The sequence below is a fragment of the Micromys minutus genome (assembly GCF_963924665.1).
Source record: "Micromys minutus genome assembly, chromosome: 22".
Classification (NCBI taxonomy): Eukaryota; Metazoa; Chordata; class Mammalia; order Rodentia; family Muridae; genus Micromys; species Micromys minutus.
This window is the reverse complement of record NC_137957.1, coordinates 13312481-13329484: the sequence shown is the minus strand read 5'-3', so window position 1 is coordinate 13329484 and position 17004 is coordinate 13312481.

Below are 17004 nucleotides of genomic sequence, written 5' to 3'. Positions count from 1 at the left end.
CAAAAAGTAGACCCTTAAATCCCAAAGCAACCATGAAGGGTAAGACGAGAGAAATCACATGAACTCATTTTTGTACTTTCCTGAGAATGGGTTCAAGACATGATGTGCGGGTTAACACGCTGATACCCACGTTTACACTCACAACAAGTGGAACCAGAAAAGAAAATAATCAAGATATACTGAAGCAGAAACCTGCGAGTTCTTTGGAAAGTCAGCCGTGGTAGATGCTGTTTTGTTGGGGCAAACGCTGAAGGAACACTTTGCTTAAGCAGACTCGGATGAAAGGCTGAGGCAGACTCATGAAGGAACATTTTGCAGATACAGGTGAAAAAAAGGATCTTCCCCTAAAGCAAACACATGAAAGCACGTGTGGTGAAGGATTCTTCGCTGACAACATGCACGTATTGGTCTGTCTCGTATTGTGTAGTTGAGCTCCACTTGTCAGACTCCACAGAGAGAAACGCACCAAAAAGCTTCTGGTGGTGTGCGACAGCCTCTTGCCACATCTGCAGCCTCAGGCCAGTTGGCAGAGTGACGTCAGCTGAGACAGACTCACTGAGGCAAGACCTGTGCAGGACGTGTGATGTTTGGAGGGACTATAAATAGGATCCAGGGCTGGAGAGGTGGCTCAGTGGTTAGAGCACTGGCTGCTCTTCCAGAGGTCCTGAGTTAAATTCCCAGAACCTACATGGTGGCTCACAATTGTAACTCAAGTTCCAAGGAATGTCACACCCTCACACAGACTTGCATGCACACAAAACACCAATGCACATAAAATACAAACCGGATGCGATGAGCTGAGGCTGAGGCAGAGACTGGGCTTCTAGAGCTCACCACAATGCTTATGGGTCTTGTGTCTTCGCTGATCTTTGCTTTGATGAGGGAGGCACAGCTGAGAACTGCTCCTGGCATTTTTGGTGATCCTGGTCCCTCCTGCTGAGTCCCGGCTGTTCCTGCTATGTCCCACCAATGATGCCATCTCAACACTATGGGCCTGGGCTGCTAATATATCTGTAAAGTGTTTACAAGTAGACTGAGCTGCTACTGCTGATCTGTGAACTGCAGATTTCCTAATGGGAGCTGCTCCCAAGAACCATTTCTAAACAGGGCTACTTCCCTGTATCCTTTCTTTTTCGCCACCTCTGGTTGGTGGTGTGGGCTTGGAGGGAGGTTAAAGCGTTTAAGAACCATCTTTAAAACTAGGCTTTGAAAAGAAATTTAAAGTTACAATATACTAAAAGAGAATCTGCCAGAAAAATCCATTCAAACAGTAGCAAGAGGTCCTGCCCTGGAGAGATGGCTCAGTGGTTAAGAACACCGTCTTGTTCTTCCAGAACACCGGGGTTCAGTTCCCAGCATCCAAGTGACAAATCACAATTGTGATTCTCGTTCCAGAGAATCTGAGGCACACACACATACAGGCAGGATGTATATACAAACAGTAAACATTAGAAGCTCTTAAGAATCAGGAAAGCATAAGGGAGTGTATTTATTGCAATAGAGCTGTAGATTCATCTTGATCCATACTCTTGGTACTACCTAAAAAGTAGTATCAGAATGCTGTACGTAAAACTGGATCCGATTGTCTAACATACTCATGTGAGTATCATATTCCTTAGTATCGAAAACATGCTGGTAAACTGTTGTGTGATACAGGAGGCCTTATCCCTAAATGTGAAAGCGTCTGGAATATGTTGTATAATTTTTGTGCGTACCTGTGAGTGTATGTGTCGGTGTGTGTAGATACAGGTCTGTGCACCCATGTGTGCACATGGGGTCAGAGGTCAGGGTTGGGTGGTCTACTTTATTACTCTTTGTCTTATTCTTTGAGGCAATGGCTCCAGCCTGGAACTCACAGATGGGTGAGACGTCTGACCAGCAAGTTCTGGGGGGTCAACCTGGCTTTCCCCACCCCAGTGCCGAGGCTACAGATGTGCACACCCATGCCTACACTTTCACATGCTTTCTGAGATGAAGAACAGAGATCCTCATGTTGGTGTAACAAACACTCAATACATGAAACCATTTCTCCAATGCTGTGTTCCCTAATATTTTCAAATTTTATATGAGTATATATTTCTCTTATAACCAGAAGAAAATAATGCTGCAAAATAAATAATTTTCTCTCTCTTTTTTTTAAAAGATTTATCTATCTTATTTATATGAGCACACTGTAGCTGTCTTCAGACACACCAGAAGAGGGCATCTGATCTCATTACAGATGGTTGTGAGCCACCATGTGGTTGCTGGGAATTGAACTCAGGCCCTCTAGAAGAACAGTCAATGCTCCTAAGCTGCTGGGCCATCTCCCCAGCCCCTAAATAACATGTTTTCAATCTGTCCCTTTTCCAGTATAACTACTAGTCAGAGCTCACCAAAGAGAAAAAGGGTGGGAGAAAAGGCTCATGAAATCAGAGTCCAAGCTGCACAGCCTGCCATCTGTAAGCTTTATATCCATGAGAGCCTGTGGCATAGATCAGTCTGAGTTCAAGTCTGGGGGCCTGATACTGTCCAAAAGCACTCTCACAGACACACTCAACAGACATGTTTTGCCATCTACCTGGATCTATCCCTCCACCTGATTGACAGCTAACATTATTACCATTTCATATCTATTATGAAGACCCACTTGCCTTGTCACAAGTCCCCGACTGATAGGTAAGTCCTTGCCCTCTCCAGTGCCACGGAAGAAAGAGTTCTGAAGGGTAAGACTGAGGACACATGCCACGTGGTACCATTGGCTCTTGGCTTATCCTTCAACTCTGAGTCATTCCTCGGCCTCCGTGACTCTGGAAGAGCTAATGGTCAGCGCTGACTAGTGTCAGAGTGGGGACGAAATGACCACCATAGGAGAGACACCTGCTAAGCTGTCACTAGGGGGAATCCCCCGCAGGACTCTAGTTGAATTTGGGGAAACCATGTCATATTTGGAAGAATGACTTGATTCAGAGGGTGGAGAGGAGGACATTTGTAATAAAGTGGCATTTGTCTCCCAAGCCTATAGGATCTTATTGTACATGTACTCGGTAATGTAGACCAGGGTCATAACAATCCTAGGAAGTTCTGTCACCATCATTCTGCCCCCTTGTTCTCCTTGCTTTAACTTCCTCCTGGTCTGTCGTCATTTCGGACATTGCTTTCTCTTGAGGTTCTTCCTTGATTCCAAGTGTTAACCTTCTTCTACCCTCTCATGGCATTCCAAGCACACTTGCTCTAAAACCTAGGTACATCCTCTTCCGTCGCTCTCCTTATGTGCCCTGACACCTGCCCATCTACAGCTTCTTCAGAATGAAAGGTAGATGCCATTGTCCCAGTGCCCTGAGCATCAAGCCCTTGGCCGACAAGGGACAAGTACTTAGTAATTACTTCCAAAGAAATAAGTAAACAAACAAACAGGAATTAACACTACCAATCACTCATCGTGCTACCGAAGGCAGCCAGCAGCCCCAGTGAATGAGCCATCAAAAGTCTCTTTGTACGGTAAGTCACGGTGAGACAAAACATGACTCAGTTATCAAATGAATTAATAAACTGGTTGATCCAAAATAATGTCGAAGATAAACTGTGGGACAAAGTAAAGCAGGAAGAAGCATATGGCTATTTAATTCCCTAGAATTAAAGGCAGAGCATCACAACCCCCAAGTCTAAGAAACATCAAGCTGGTACTCCCCAGCCCCTGTTAAATGACGGTTGTTACAAGAGCAGATTCCAGAAGCATCTCATATGGGTCCCAAAAACAGCTCCTCCCCCTTTCTCCCATTCCAACTCCAGAGCAGAAACGAATCTGCTGTTGTGCATTTGTAGCTTGTAAGCAGATTTAATCTCAATTCACAGGGCTTCCTGAGGGACATGAGCTCTGAAAAACAAGCGGCTGTTCTCCAAGGGCAGAGAAGTAGAGCGGGGTTACAGGGGGTCCATGATTTGAGCATGAGGACAGAAATCCGAGACACAAGGTCTGGTCCTAGAACAATGGCACAGGCCGTCCAGCAGAGGTGAAGGGAAGGGGCAGGCTATGAGGGCGAGGAGACAGGCAGGAAATTAAACTGAGATAGCACAGTAATGGGGGCCTCACAAAGGAGCTTTTGTTGTCCCGAAGAGGAAGGGGAAGTATAAACGGTTTTTAAACAGGAAAATGGTGTATTTTCTCTCACATCGCTGAGCTTCTCGTCAGCACAGAGAAGGCTCTCTCAGTAGGGACAGCTTGAAGGTAAGCCATCTGGGGCCAGGTAAGCGGCTGGGCTGCCCGGTGGCTCTCAGCCTTCCCAGCGCTGTGACCCTACTATACACTTCTCCATGCTGCAGGGACCACCCCTCCCAAGCATAAAATGATTTTTGTTGCTACTTCATAACTGTAATTTTGTGACAGTTATGACTCATGATGTGAATATTTGTGTTTTCCCACAGTTCTAAGTGACCCCCCGTGAAAGAGCCAACAACCCCCAGGGGTTGAGACCCACATATTAAGAACCAGAGATTAAGACATCCATTACCCTACAACACCTGCACTCTCCAAAACATCACAAAAGAAGTCTGTCCTTACAGATTTAAAGTGACAAGGAAAGTCAGCAGGTGTGTTGTGAAGATTCATAGAACCAGATCCAGACCTTTATATACAATGATAACATTTTTTTTCTCAAAACAACAATATTCTGGATCGATTTGGTTCAGTTTGGTCCAAGCCACCAAACCTGCTTCTAGCCTATGAAGCCAAGTCCCAAAATAACTGGTCCCTAGACATTTGCCCTTTTCTGCCCTATGCCCTGGCCCTTGTTGCAGTCTAGCAGATATCAAAACTCCTGGCAATTATCCACACACACACCCAGACAGACAGACAGACAGACAGACAGGTGAATGCAATGGTTGACTCCCAGTTCTTGCCAAGTGCACCACAACGTCTGGCATACTTCCTGGACCAACTGTGTTTCTCACCTTCCACCATCCCCAGCTTTGGCTTCCTCCCCCTTGCATGCGGACTAGAGCCTCCTTTGCTGAGTCCCTGTCGCCCGAGTAACCTATTAAATGCTTCAGAGTCCCCAAATCAGTGCTTGACCTTCTTCTTTCTACGTAAGGTCTCCTCAACTTTGACACTATTGATATTCCGACCTAGACAATTCTTTCTTGTACCCAGCTGTCCTGTGTGTTGTAGAGCACATGGCGGCACCTCTAGCCTCTAACCACCAGAGGTCAGTAGCTGCTGCGCCACGATGAAATGACCGGAAAGGCTTTCAGACGTTGCCAAATAGCCCAAGAGGCACACAACTCCGAGACCATCTACAGGAAAACCTCCTTTTGTGGTTTTAGATTTTTGCGCCCTCTTTTAGTCACTAGGTTCTAGATAGTGTCTGTTGGCTGACAGTTCCACAATTTTGAGTATCCAGAGGCAACTTCTCTCCAGAACTAAACAGAATATTCAGTTTCCCGTTCAAACAATTCATCCAATATTTAATACACACCGGAGCCCGTCTTTCAGGAGCCGTGACACCACCTACCACCCTTCTAGTTGCTCAGACAACAGTTTCCCTGTCGTCTCTGACTGGTCTCTTGTTTTCACACTCAGCCAAGAAATCTCAAATGGCCTTTCCGATGGCAGAGAGGATAGAGCCTCTTCAATCCAGCTCCACTGCTTCTGCCTCTGCCGGAGACACCACAAGCCAGTTCGGTTACTGCATCAGCCTCCTACCTGGCCTCTCTACTTCTGTCTGATACCCCCTCTGTCAGTTTTTCATGAAGCGGCCAGAGCATGCCTTTCAAAGGACGTCAGATAATTCCACTTCTTGCTGGAAGCCCTTCATCGTCTGTTTGAGCTAGGCTTTGTTTACTTGTTTGTTTGTTTGTTTGTTTTTATCTCGTGCAGAATGGCTGCTTGACCTGACGGCTTTGGAGGCTCCAGCCACGGTCAGCCGGTTCCACCGTTGTGATCAGGATATGGATAAGAAGGATAAGAAGGCAGTGTCACAGTGTCACTTTGAAAGGGCGTGGTGAGGCAGAGCTACTTAGCTAATGGTGGCATGAAGAAGAGGAAGAATGAGAGGGAGAAGGGGAGGGTGGAAAGGAGGAGGGGGGAAAGAAAGATATAGAGGCTGGGGACAGAATATATCCCAAAGTCATGACTCCAAAGATCTACCTCCTGCAACCATGCCCCACCTCCACAGCATGCCACGGAATAATGAACACATCAGTGAATTATTCCACCGCTGAAGCCTTAGGATCAAATCACAAACCCAAAGCCCTGTGTTGAAACACTGTTGCATTGGAGAACCACACCTCCCAGCGAGTGAGCCTTTGGGGGAAAGCTTACCCAAACAATAGCTGTATCTTTGCATTCTCCTTAGAGAAAGTTCAGCCTCCATGCAGGTCCCTGTGTGAGCCGGCCTCTACCTTCTGACTTTATTACCGTCCTTGGAGAGAAAGCTGAAGGGAGCAGGCTGGGAAGGCAGACCCAGAGTTCATGTCAAGATGCTCTTATCCAGTTCTTACCCAGTGCACATACTGTGCAGTCAGTCAGCTACCCCGCAGTCCAGAGCTCAGAAGGATCTGTAGGCTGGAAGCAGCCATTTGGAGTTGTCATAAAAACAGTATTTAAAACATGAGCCTAGAACAGGTCTCCAGTGGAGCAGATATTGACCAGTGGACTATGGGGTGAGCTCCAGGACACCCTAATATTAAATGGGTGGGAGAAAAAGGAGAAACCCCAGAAGGCAACTGAAAGCAGAAGTCAATAAGCTAAGAAAGTGCCGTGCCCTGGCAGCTACATGAAAACCTCTCCGGGAAATAGAGACTCGGTCACTTGCATACCCAAATGAAGCACACTATACAAATATGTCTTCCAAGGCTGGGCTTACCTGCCTGCTTTTACCACATGCGGTGTTGCAATAACAATTCTTTTCTCCTTAGAATACCAACTCTCTTGTGTGTGGAGATGGGGTTCTAGTTTCCTTAGATAAACCAGAGGCCCGGGTAGGGTGTGACTAGACCATATGATGTGGAAATATTAAATAACAAAGTGGCTAATATCTGATATCTGCAAGTTGGAACATTATTAGTTACTAATCTTGTCATCTACCAGAATGGTAGGGTCTTTTCCTCACCGTAAGCATCTTCAGAGCAAAGACATACATCACATGATGGCTAATAATCTAGTATCTTCCCTGTTTATCTAGTTTACTTACCCTTCCATTTCCTGTTCTTCTGCCCGCCCGATCCCCGTGGAGCCCTTCCGTCAACTGTTATCTTGGCCTTAATTATCCATTCCGTTTTCATGGGTTTCCCAACACTTGGAACCAGGTGGCTCGGCCAACATTGCTAGTTCTTCCAGTGATACCAACATGCTGGTCCAGCCAGCGTGATGGTGGCAGTTAGCATAGCCAGTGACAAACGAACCAGAAGTGCCATTCAGGTCACCTTGGTAAGAAGAGTTGTGACTTCTTATAACATTTACTCCCCCCACAGAGAGAGAGAGTGAAAGACTACCTGGCCCTGTGATCTTTTAAATGGAACCTCCTGGAAACTGTTACTGAAGAGGCCTCAAAGGCCATGTTCCCTGTAAATAATTGTTGAGCTCAAGGAACTAACGACTGTGCCAGGTGTGGTTATAGTCCTTCATTGAAGAGGCTGAGGCAGAAAATTGCCATGATCTTGAGGCCATCCATGGAGAAGGTGGGGGGGGTATAAATGAATATGAAATGAGTGACAAGGGAGGGAGAGAACAGAGAAGGAAGAAAAGGAGGGGGGAGAGGGGGAGGGAAGAAGGGAGGGGGTAGGAGGCACAGTGGACCTCCAGTGCACACCACGTATATACCTTTGTGCTGCCTGTTTCTGACGTCCTCTGCCCGCACTGTTGCTCTGCACACCCCTGTACAGATGTCTGCGTGTACCCCATTTTACTAAAGCCATGGAACTAAGTCAGCACTTGAGATTTGTAAAACAGCATAGATGGGTTGAATCCCAAACCCAGGCTAAGCATCTCCTACATCCCTTGATACAGAACTGTATTCTGTAAGCTTCACTCTGGTCGTTCCTAAGGAACAGACCCGCACAGGCAGCCAAGCCGAGGCAAACGGGCTGAGGGCAGAAGAGACGAAGGTCTCGCATCTGCTAATGCCACAACCTGGGCAAATCTGTTAAAGGCGCAAACCATGCAGGAGCTAGGCTAATTGCCACATCTCCTCGCTCAGTGACATGAACAACTGTAAAGTGCACATTAGCCACCATGTGAATGACACCTCTGTTTGTTTGTTTGTTTGGGGTTTTTTGTTTGGTTTCATTTTTCTTTGTGATATTTGCTGGGGGGGAGGGTTGGTTGCTTATTCGATTTATTTTGTTCTTTTAAATCACAAGCTAGGCACAGATGGGGGAAAGACTAGAAATTTAAATCTACCTCAAGTTCAAATAAATTAGCATTGTTGGTATTTATAACAAGCCAATAAGTCCCTGCTGGACAGAGGCTTCTGGATTGAGAGCCATTACTGTGCCTACACTGGGCATGAATTAGACTCACCCCGGAATGCCATGAGTCTTTCCGGGAAATATGTGGTAATAAAATAGTGAGGGTCCCAGATGTCCCCCTGGGACGACCCTAGAAGGCTTAGCACCGGACCCTGGACCTCAGACCTCTCAATAAATGGGTATTGAATTACTCTGAACTGGAAATCGTGAGAGGAGATTCTGGCATAGAAGGAAGGCCGATTAGAGCAATACTCAGACTGTATTCTTTAACACAACTGCCCCCCGTGGATCTCATCTGTGGGGATATTGGTGTGGAGAGGATGTCCACAGCAGGGCACTCATTCAATAATGAGGTTGTCAAATCGTTGCTCTCAGTAAAGGGGTTGAACTTGTCACTTCCCAGAGCTGTTCCAGCTCCGAGGCCTCAAACATCAAGACTTCCATTGCTAGCTCAGTACCCGGAGGGCCACCTTTACTCCGGTCCACATGTGACACCTTATCTTACATATTATTTTCAAAGGGGGAGCTGCTGCACTTTGCCTTCTGTACAGCTGGGGACAGACACCTGTGGAGCCTCTGCCGACTGTTTTAAAAGAACGTTATTTGAAACCATTCATCAAGACGTGAAAGTCTTTGGCTGGGGACTTTATACCTGAGTACCTCCCACCCAATAACCAAGTCCACATATGTTTGCAAATGAACAAAATGGGCACATGGACATAGGAGAAACAAAGGAACCATCCCTGTAACTAAAACAGAGAGAGAGAGAGAGAGAGAGAGAGAGAGAGAGAGAGAGAGAGAGAGAGAGCCCTCGCATTGAGGCATATGGCAATGGTCACATGAAGCAACAGCGGCATCTAGTGGTCAGGTTGATCAATCGCAAGTCCTCCAGTGCTGGTAATAGAGAATAGGATTGGGAAAATGAGTGCAACAGATAATCATTAACATGACCCGTCTAGAATTTACTGAACACTTCATCCCAGATATTTGATAGCCCTACCCTTATCCCCCTGATATTTGATGCGCAACCACGATTCCTTTCCAGGACGCAGATCCACTAGGTGGTTGCTAGTGTGTGGTGCATATAAAAACTACTACATAACATCTAAGATGGCCCGTTGTTTGTTTACTACACTGCATGAAACTTTAAAGCTCATTCACCTCCGACCCTAGAACGCAGGGGATGATGGGATAGACAAGAGGGCTTGCAGGGGCTTGCAAGTTGGCCAGTCAGCCTAGTGGGTTTAGACGTTCTCCCTTGTGGGGCAAGTGAACCGTGCCACCAAGTGACAAGGTTGAGCAGGTTCAGAAACCAGGAATCTGCCACGCTCTACTTGTTCTGGAACACTTAGCCGTGAAACCCACGGAGGAGACCGTGCAATCAGTCACGCAGCATAAAAATCTGGGGTTCTCCATGCTAATGAGGTATCGAGATAGGTCCCAGCCCATGAGCTTTCCTTCCTGGGCATCCCTTCCCACAGAAAGGTGTTTAATCCCTAGTTCACCCTGAGTAAGGTGCACGAATTTACATTCGCAATCAAAGTTTGGGCCATGGGAGAGGAAGGGGGATTCGTGGTAAAGAGCCCGTCTAAATCTCCCGGAGAAGGCCTTCTCTTTCCCAGACCCTCCATGCTCTCAGCATTCACTCTGAACCAAACCGGTTCTGCCCCTGTCCGGTAGCTCGGCCTTCCTCTTCCTGTCTGGCCAGGGACACCCTGGGGGAAGCGAAGACCTAGGGTTTCCCGTTCCCAACTCCCACAGTACCCAGCAGCACCTGGGTACAGGAGACTGGTGACCACATTAATCACCCCAAATGCTGCTATTTCCCACCCGAGAGGAAAAACCGACTGGGAACCCTGATGGCGGACTGCATTCTCCTCCCCTGAGCAGCCTGCTGGTGCTCTGGGCACCACTGCGGCAAGCCCCAACACTACCCTCCGTCTCCGATGCATCTTTTTGTATTTCCACATCTGTAACTATGTAACTATGCTGTATATGGCCGTCCCCTTTTCCTGGAAAATTCTCTCAAATGACATGAGAGCCTCCATAACTGGCATCTGGAACACGAGCTAAGGCTCTTAGACCACTTCATGTGACTTCTCTCACAAGGGCATACATCTGTACACGTGGGGTGGGAAGGGACATCCATGAGATTCTTCAGTGAGAAACAGACAGTGGCCAAATTGGTGGCATTCGAACTCTGACCTCCAGGACCCCAAGATCTCCACAGAAGTAGTCAAGACTACATTTCTTAAGAGCCACTGACTCCAAGAATTCCTTAAAATCGTTGATGTTGATTGTTTGCCTTTCTGAGGAAAGATGACTGATTCAGGACCAAGTGTTGAAAAGATTTTTATCTGTGACATGCTGTCAGGCTGTTCCGGGTGGCATCAAAAACAAAATCTGCGCCAGAACGTGATGTAAATGGGCTTACAGAGTTTTCATTTTTACTGGATGTTACGGTTTGTATGTGCTCAGCCCAGAGAGTGGCACTATTAGGAGGTGTGGCCTGGCTGGAGTAGGTGTGTCACTTTGGGTGTTGGCTTTAAGCTCATTCAAGCTGCCTGAAAGTCAGTTTTCTGCTAGCAGCCTTCAGATAAAGATGTAGAACTCTCAGCTCCTCCTGCACCATGCCTGCCTGGATGCTGCCATGTTCCTGCCTTGATGATAATGAACTGAACCTCTGGACCTGTAAGCCATCCCCAATTAACTGTTGTCCTTATAAGACTTGTCTTGGTCATGGTGTCTGTTCACAGCAGTAAAACCCTAACTAAGACACTGGATTTAACTACTAACTTCAAGATGTTGAACATCCATCTTTAAGGTAAAAGCAACTTATTGATACAACATCTCAAATCAGGCCAGTGTTCCTTCAGAAACTAATGGCATACGTGAAGTGGGGCAATCTTATGCATGCTGACATGCAGGCTAAGCATTTTTCCTGTGGACCGTGAAACATCACCTCACTTTCCCATTTGGTAATGGGATTTTACAAAAAAAAAAAAAAAAAAAAAAACAGACTTCAGGATTTTCAGGAGGAAAAAAAAAAATAACATTTTGGTATACTTGAGATGTAATACCATATCAGTTGATGTAAATACCCTATCAGTCAGTTTTCAAATGGAGTAGAGAGCCTGCCGTCTGGTGTTGACTTAAATATTTGATTGTGCCTCTACCTAGACTTCCCCAGGCCCGACTTCCCAGAGACAACCATCCCTTTATTCACAGTAACTCCTTTCTCGGATCACCATTTTTTAGAAGCACCTATATTTGCCCCATTGGTTTTGTTTTGATTTGTTTTGTTTTATTAATGATAGTAGTAGTGTTTTCTAAGGATGGACAGATGTCATGCCACATGGGTACCTTTAAGCACGCCCTCGTTTTCAGTTAATTGCCTAGATTGTAGTCAGTTTCTCTCAGACCTTGGCACTCTTTGGCTAAGGTAAGATCTCATTTGCACCAGTGACTCAGACACTGTGTTCACAGTTTTGGGGAACGGCTCACAAGTCCTTCTGTGCCCCTGGCATAGGCAAGATTTACTTCAACTTCTCAAGAGGCCTTTCTCATGTGCTCCCAGTGAATGTTCCAGTGACTCTGCTGAACCCCACAGAGGCCGGGTCCTCTTGCTACACTGAAGACACCACCAGAGACACATGAAGCTTCTCAGAGGAAGCTTCATGGCCACCGAGGAAGGCAAAATGAGTTTCACTCTAATTCCATTCTGCTCCCAAATATGCTATTGGGGCGCCTAAATTTTGTTGACTTTGGGAGAAAAATAAAAATACTGTTCTCGTTTTTTGTCATTCTACTCTTCTCAGCCGTGAAAGCAACAGATGTGGCAGACCAGACATGGGTGGGGGTGGGGAGTGGGTCATACTTGGCATTATTTCCATGAGGGGAGAAGATTCCAGGCCCAGAGAGGTTCAAAAGGTCTGAAGGCACATGTCCCCCTGAAGCTGCCCCAATTCCACCAAGCTCACTTCCCCATATTTTTTTGTTATAAGGATGGAGAAGACTGAGGGAAGCAAGAGAGATCTCAGAAGATGCCTGTGCTACCATAAACACTGTGGATTCCCCAACATTGGCATCCTCTGCGCCATTTTAATTGGTAGCCATCATAACTCCTCTGTGACGGGGAAGTGTTTTTCCATACCAGTGATGGAGATTACGACCAGGCTGGCTGTCACCAAGGGGTGGAAGATTAACTGATGTCGCGAAAGGTATTAAGATGAAATGTCCTGAGTAAGATCTAGTGCTGAACCAATGTGACTTGGAATGAGCCTGCATTGTCTCTCGGCTCCTCGATTCTTCAACAAGCTACCCTCTCGGTAGCAGGACCTTTGAGTCTTCAAACAGAACATGTGAGTCTGCTCCCCTGAAAGTTCAAAAGAGAAACCCAGGAATTGAGTCTCTTTGCTCGGGTAGGAGCTAAAGATTGGTCACCATAGCCAGGGTGGAGGAAGATGCTGAGGGGCCCTCGGCTTAGGCTTTGTACTCCGGGGACATCAACCTCAGGAGAAGTATGCAGATAGAGGGAGGCAGGAGCCAGCTCACCGGGCAAAACCAGGCCTTTGTGATGAAAAGCAGGCAATAAATTCTAGTCAACAAGGACCACAAACGATAACAGCCAACACGGTTGTGGTTACGCAGATTGAAATTCCCAAATGTTAAATAATTTGCCCTCAGTGTTCAGAGGGGGAAGTGGTATAGGTTAATGACCCCACCAATGTGTGTGCCCAGACTATAAGAATGAGGGGGTGTTCCTCATGCCAACAGGAGCAAGGAGGTGGTCTATGAACCTCCTTCTATGCTCTATAAACATGGAGGATGAAAATACTGAGGAGCTGAGACCTTGGAGACCTGAGTTCTATTTGGCTGCCATTGTTTGCATAGTAAATCTTTCCCAGAAGCCTGTTGTGGTAATATCCTGGTCTCCACTTTGGCACTATTTGAGGCAAGGTACTAAAGAGGCCTAGTGAGACGTCTCCGAGTCATCGGGCATCCCCTTGAAGGGGGCTGTAGCGTTTTCTTTTCTCCTGATTTGGTTGCTTTTCATGTCTGACCATGAGATGGTTGACTTTGCTCCCACTACCACTATCCTACCACATACCCCAAACCTCAAAGGTCAATCAACCATCAGCAGAAAGTTCTGAAAGCATGAGCCTAGAAATCACTTTTTGGGTCTCTCGGGCATTCGTCACAATAACACAAGACTCATTAATGTGCCTACTTGTCAGGCAGCTAGCACAGGTCAGAGAGCACATTCTGGTTTATCAGCCAGGTGGCAATGGTCAAGGCTATGGGCACCTTGCTTTGCTTCCTGGAATAGTGATCCTTGAGGGACACGTAATGCTGGACACACAGAAGCCCAACAAATGCTCAGTGGTATTGATCTGGAGATGCTAAATCAAGAATGCCGACAAAGGGGACAGACCATGAGAAAACAACAGAGATCGTGCTACTGAGTTTACTTTTTAATTCTCCAGAAAGCAAAAGTGATAGAAAGATGAGCTTGTTAACTTTTTACTTTTCCGAGATCACCATGGCAGCAATATGATAGAACATGGACGAGTAACACCTCCCCCCATAAACACTACACACACACACACACACACACACACCCGTTTACCTACAAACTAGGAACTCCAAACCTTCACTGCCAATACCTCTACCTTGGACCTCCAGCCCCTAGAATTCCAAAGCTATGGATGAAGCCACCCAGTTTGTGGTCTCTTGTTATGGCAGTGGGACTAAGATACACAGTATCCTACATGGGAGTTGATGCTAAACTCCAATCTGCCAGACCCCATCCAGTCCCCAGCACTGTGGGCACAGGCCACCTTTATCAGCAAGCTGTCATCCACAAACATGTCCCATCCATAGCTTTAGAGCAGAGACTCCTGGCCACAGATATTACTAACTTTAATGAGCTGTCTCATGTGGAAAACTGAAGCTTCCATTGCCATGATCCAAATGTGCACACACCATATCAATGGTTTCTACAGCCTCTAAATTTTATTTATGGAAGCCTGGTGACCTGAGTTCAGTCCCTGAAAGCTATGAGAAGCATACACAGGCATGCGGGCTGACGGGGGTGGGGAGCTGGGGGGGGGGGGGGATCCGTGTCCAAACATCAATGAACCCTTGTATTTTTGAACGTTTCTAAAACATGCTACTTTTCTAGTTAGGAAAAATGGTGTGTTTGAAATGCTGCTTCAGAGGACTGCTGTAGGTGGGTGGCAATGGCCGTAGGTTGGAAATTGCGTGAGAATTTATGCAGAGGCACAAGCAGCTGGGACACGTAATCCTGCTCTCGGTCCATGCAGAGTTTTTGAAAGACCAGGACATAAATGTATATTATTGCTCTCCCCTAGTAAACAAGGTAAAATCGTAGGTCTAACAGTCAATTTATATGTACACCATACACTTATACTCCCTCCCTGCGTTCCTCCCTCTGCCCACTTCTGTTCAGGAACCTGTTCTTCTGGCCCATTCTGGGAAAGTAACAAGGTGCCCTGCACCCATGGTAATCAGGACTACAGGAGCTTTACGGAGCCTAAAGGGGCTTCCCTCATTCCTGTGATCAAGCCGAATGTAGGACAACCTTGAGAAATGACCAAGAGGAAGGAAACCTGTGTTTCCTGCACACTCTCAGACAGGAAATGACACCACAATAGTGAGAATCTTTATGTATATATCTCTGATCAGTACAGTTCTTCAGAACAAGACAAATGAGAGAGAGAGAGAGAGAAAGAGAGAGAGAGAGAGAGAGAGAGAGAGAGAGAGAGAGAGAACATTGTTCCAAACAGTTACAGCCATAGGTTGACATGACAAACTAGGTTTAGATCTAGCTCTTTGTGGAGAGGACTTCCAGGAAAGTGCTGAAAGCACACAGGCAGACTCGGAAATAAACTGCGGCTATTAAGTTCTTCCGGTGTTTGCATACACGTGAGGAAGATGGTCAATCCATAACCGCCCCTTTGTACATGCCGTGGGGAGGGGGAGGGAAGGCTATTACAGAGTTCTTGTTCTAAGTGGCAAGTCTCAGAAGTCCATTGGTTCGGTGTGTGCACATAATCAGTACGGGGAACTTTAACAGGAATCTGTTAGGTTTCCTAAATTGACATGATCATTTTTACCACAAAAAATAATTTTGTTTTCCAGCTATTTGTTCAACTGATACTTGCCCATACCCTGTGCTGTCTCCTCTGGTTCTTTCTCAAGACGTAGTGGAAATCGTAACTGAGAGAACAAAATTGGTCCTGAGAGAAGTTGATTGACAGCCCCACCTGATTTCCCATCTCCTCCTTCCAAACACCCAGACCCTCAGGGAGCCAGGAAACTTCATGCAGAGAAAAAGCTTTTCCATTGGTGTGGGGGGGGCACTAATTAGAATGATCAAGAGAAAAGATGATAATGAGGTGGTCATTGTAAAGGAAGTTTAGTAGATAAAAGAAATTCTTTTCTTGTGCTTAACTTTGGAAAACAGTGGGTCCCATCACCTGGGGGAGGTATGCCAAATAAGGTGACCCAACCCCTACCCACCCACCCACAGCCTTCCCCACAGGCAGAGGAAGCTTCCTGATAACTTCAGATAGAACAACTTATTAGCTATTCCATCTTTGGGTCCTTTGGGGTAAAGATGTCATGTGGGAGATACAATGTGTCATTCCTGTAGCAGTTTTTCATTCAAAAGAGCCCACACAACTTCACTCTATCTGATTTTTTAAAAAATGAGTAAAAGCCTTCTGAAAGCAGCTCTGGTTTCAGAAATAGCAAAAGCAACTCGCTCAAATCAACATTGCCTGCTTCAACAGCATTTCTGCAAGAACTGCCAAAGGCCTTGGGGAAAGAAGGTAAAGATGTCAAGGTACCCTGCTAATGATGCTGGAGATTGAGTAGGGAGCCCTTTCATTTACCCAAAGGATAGATTCACGGTGAGGCAATTTCACAGCTGATTCTGTGAACACCATTCCAGGACACTAAACCATTTAGAGAAAGAGTCAGGAGGCTGTGTGTTAAATGGCTTCCTAGTCATAGCTCATACAAGCTCTGTAGGCAGTACATGTAGACAAGAAACAATAAGCCAGCTTATCATACTAGAAGAAACCTAGTTAGGTCCTGTGAAACACTGGATTATTTGCCTTGAGTTACTCAAGTGCCACTTAACTTGTGTGGCTCAGAGTTCCCAACTGCATAGTAGAGACAAAAGATGCTCTCTCTCTGATCTGCATGACCAGGGTAGGAGTGGAAAGATAAAGAGAACGTAGGGAAAAGAAGTTCTTCTCCAGAGAAAGGCAGTGTTCAAGAAACAAAGTACTGCAATCCAAAAACCACAAAATGCAAGTAACAGTCACTGTGAGGTTCTGGCTTTGAGCTGTGCATCTGCAGTGGAGAGAGAGAGCTGGTAGCTATCGGAAACACATTCAGAGGATGCTCAGGTTCCACACAGGGCCCATCAAGTCCTTTCGAGAAGAAAATGAGCCTCGGGAAAGGTGGAAATCAGCAAACCGTTCAGAGTAGTCGCTTAATGCACAGCCCACTGTGTCTCTGTATATG